A 4,184-nucleotide genomic window follows, 5' to 3' on the forward strand; every position below is an offset into this window, starting at 1 on the left:
AGCTATGAGTGGTAATTTTCCTCCTTGGTGCTGATTGAGGCCTCAGCTGAAGAGGCCACCGCAGTTTGGGTTCCACATTTTAAGAAAGAGGTAGACAAACTGGAAAGAGCCCAAAGGAGAGCAAACAAAAAAGATTTGGAAAACATGACCTATGAGGAAAGGATGAAGGAGCTGGGTTTATTTAGTCTAGAACAGAGTAAAGTGAAAGGGAGCCTGCTGGTAGCTTCCCAGTGTTCAACAGGTTTTTCATAAAGAGGCTAGGGAAAAATTGTTTTCCACGTCCACTGGGTGTATGCCAGAAATCATTGGCTTAACTTACAGCAAACTTAGTTAAGGTTAGATAATAGGAATGTATTTATAATTGCAAGAATAATTAAGCACTGGAATAAACTACCTAGGGAGATTGAGGAAATTTGTCACCGCCACAGGATAATGAATTGAATGGTCTCTCTGGGTCTCTTCCAGCTCCATATTTCTATGATTTATGATTTTTTAGCAACTGAGAGTTTTGTTGAGTCAAGGTCTATGTGGGATCAGACCTGGTCTTCTTGTCTTCAAGGGCTTATTTAGAAAGACGAGTTTTCAATTACTGGCCAAATCCAATGCTTTCCTGTCCTCCAAGAGCTGTCTAGCATCTACTTTATAATCTCAAACCTGAAACTGATAGACCCAAGTAATAAGATCTTGGCTGCATTAGTCATTGACGATGCAGTGGTAGTGGACCTGGAAGGAAAAAGATAATTTATCAAAAAATCTTCCACAAAAGGTTTGAATAAATCCAGAACACCATTATAAGCTGATTTTACCCCTATACTAAACCCCTTATTTTCCATTATTCTCATTGGCAGCTGGCTGCTGGACTGCATCTCAGGAGGAAATTTTAAAATGTAACAGCAAAATGTTTAAGAGAACACATGTGCAGCCATATAATAATAACAATAATGAAAGTGATGGGGATGCCAGAGCAAGTTTTGTCCCAGGTGAAAAAAAAATGAGCAAGTTAATTTTTACTGTCTTTGTTTTACTACCCAGAAAGTTAGTGGGATTCCATATTTACTCCCAGAGAGGAAGCAAGCCAACTCAGGGAAGAGCACTGTGAGTTGCATAGATATTGCTGCTGTTGCATATATTCAGTGCCCATATTTCCAATCAAAAAGTGCCTGCAGATATGTATACACAACCCTCACTGAACACAAGGGGAGTGGTTTATGTACATCATATGGTCATTTTACTAGGGAAGAGTATAAGACTAGGAGTGCAGGGAGCCCAGGGAGGAAATTAGGAAGGCCAAAGCATGATTTGAGATGCAAACGGCAAGGGACATAAAAGGCAATAAAAGGGATTTTACAAGTATGTAAAAAATAAGATGGCCAAAGAAACCATAGCTCCTTTATGGAATCCAGAAGAGAATCTAGTTACAGATGATGCAGAGAAGGCTGGAGGATTTACTGCTTTTTTTACTTCAGTCTTCAAAAAGAGGGAGTAGCTGCCAGATGATAAATGCAGTTGGCACCAAAAATATGGAAGGCGACAAACAGCCTAAAGTAGTGGAAGAACAGATTAGGGATTACTTAGAGATACTAGATACTTTCAAGGTGGCAGAGCTGGATGTGGATGGGATGCACCATAGAGTACTGAAGAAATTGTTTGAGATAATTTCAGAGCCATTTGCTCTGCTCTTTGAGAACTCGTGGAGAACTCATGTAGTCCCAGATGATTGGAAAAGGGAAAATACAGCGCCTATCCTTAGAAAGCTAAGAAGGAGGATCTAGGCCAGGGGCAGGCAATTATTTCGGGTGGAGGGCCTCTTATCCAGTTTGGCAGGCTGTTGAGGGCCACATGGGTAGCCCTGCCCCTTGGCAGGTGCCCTGCCCCCTGGTTACCATCTTGGGACCAATGGTCTGATGTCTTGAAACCAATGTCCCAGGGCCGGCACTGGTGGAGCCCAAAGCAGGGCGCAGGCTGGCAGGGGTCTGTGGAGCCGGGCTGGGCTGCACCAGCAGGGAGAAGCGGGGAGCTGGCCTGGCTCCATAGAGCCCCTGCCAGCTGGGACCCTGTGTTCCTGCCACCCTGGTCTGGGCCCCACCAGCACTGGCTCCAGGGCACCGGTGCAGGCCCCATGCTTCCACTGGCTCCCTGCCCACTCACTCCCAGTGCCCCCCAGCCCTGCAGTACAGGTAGGGGGCAGCGCACAGCCCCAATGCCCTGCTCACTGGCAGGGAAGAAGCTGGTGCTGAGAACAGGGAAAAGCAGCCCCTCACCCACCCCATGACCGGCACTCCCTGGAGCAGGCACAGGCAGCCCCACGTGGGCTGCAAGTGGCTACAGTGTGGGGCACTGGCCATGGGGGGGGCAAGGAGCTGCCTTTCCCTGTGCTCAGCACCAGCTTGTAACCTGGCCTCACTGCCAGCCTGGGCTCCAAGCCAGCTCTGGGCTCACCCATTGGTGGCAGCAGCTGCGGCACCCCCGCTTGCCGTGCTGGGCAGTGTTGGCTGCTGCTGCCCACCCAGAGCACTGGGCAGCCCAGAGGCGACAGTGGCAAACACTGCCCAGTGCGGTAAGCGGGGGGGCCATAGCTGCTGTCACCATGGGCAAGACTGGAGCCGGCGCAGGACCCAGGCTAGCAACGGGGCCGGGTTACAAGGTGGTGCTGAGTGCAGGAAGGGGGAAGCGGCCCCTCACTGCCCCATGCCCGGTGCCCCACCTTTCCCCAGGCTCCTTCCCTGGGGTCCTCCCCTACCCTTCCTCCGCTTCCCCTTTACCTGCAGTTCTGGCATGGGGCAGCCACCTGGTCCCAGGCCAGAAGCCCCGGTTGAGGCTTCCAGCTGTGGGGGGCAGGGCTGGGCAGGCCCTGCTGTGGGAGCCCGCTGGGCTTCCCCTGGGTCCTGCTGCCCTTGGTTCCTGTCATTTTTTACAGGAACTAGGGGCAGATGAATATTAATTTTTTAAATGTTTTATGGGCCCCGCAGGCCAGATAGAATGGCCTTGTGGGCTGGATGTGGCCCACGGGCCATATTTTGCCCACCCCTGATCTAGGCAATTACAGATCCATGAGCCTGATCTTGATACATGGAAGGATCATGGAGCTGGTCCTCAAGGAATCTATAGTAAAGCACCTAGAGAAGAGCAAGGTGGTCAGGAAGAGCCAGCACAAGTGATTCCTGACAAACCTGATTTCCTTCTATAATAATGAGGTCTTTTACACCAGGATGGCCGAGAGGTTAAGGTGTTGGACTTAAGATCCAATAGACATATGTCTGTGTGGGTTCAAACCCCACTCCTGGTAGCTGCTGTTTTTGGATGCACACCTTGCTGGGTTTATTTGACCCCAGCAGTCTTCTTGCCCAGAGCAGCGGGGAGATGGACTTGATGATCACACAAGTTCTCTGCCAGCCCTAAACTTCTGTGAATTTGTGAAGGTAATGGAAGTAGAACAATGGATGTAATATACCTTGACTTTAGGAAAGCTTATGACACTGTTTACTAAGACATTCTCATTCTACTAGAGGAAAGTACTGTAACATGGATATATAACTTGTTGGACCATCATACTCAATGAGTAGTCATCAATAGTTCAATATCTATTTGGGAGGAGATATGAAATGGAGTTCCCCAGCAGTCTGTCCTGGGTCTGGTACTATTTAACATCTTTATTAATGATTTGGATGATGGGATTGAGTGCATGTTTAGCAAATTTTCAGATCACAAATTGGGTAGAAGCACTCTGAAGTGTAGGGCTAGGATCTGGAATGACTTGGATAGACTGGAGAAATGGTCTTCAGTCAGTCAGATGAGACTCAACAAGGACAACTGCAAAATCCTGCACTTGGGATGGAATAATTTCATGCACAAGTATTGGCAAGGGAATGATTGACTAGACTGCAGGATTGCATAGAAGGACCTGGGAGTTACAGTGGACCATAAAATGAGTATGCTCTTGTTGTAAAAAAAGGCAATGGTTTACCAGATTATATTAAGAGGAGTGTCACTTGCAAATCAAAGGAAGTGATTTTTCTGCTTAATTTGGCACTGGTGAGGCCTCACTTGGAGTACTGTGTCCAGTTTTAGAACCCACACTTTAAAAAGGGTTGGAAAAATTGGAAAAGGTCCAGCACAGAGCAACAAAAATGATTAGAGGTCTGAGAATCATGATTTATGAAAAAAGGCTGGAGGAACTAGTATTA

General features: G+C 47.8%; 1 non-coding gene across 1 annotated transcript; it reads left to right on the forward strand.

Moving 5' to 3' along the window:
- The first annotated feature begins 3,203 nt into the window (after positions 1–3,203).
- TRNAL-UAA lies at positions 3,204–3,286 on the forward strand. Its single transcript has one exon. It is a non-coding gene; the product is annotated as a tRNA-Leu (tRNA).
- Positions 3,287–4,184: the final 898 nt, after the last annotated feature.

The sequence above is a fragment of the Alligator sinensis genome, unplaced genomic scaffold (assembly GCF_000455745.1).
Source record: "Alligator sinensis unplaced genomic scaffold, ASM45574v1 scaffold682_1, whole genome shotgun sequence".
NCBI classification, from domain to species: domain Eukaryota; kingdom Metazoa; phylum Chordata; order Crocodylia; family Alligatoridae; genus Alligator; species Alligator sinensis.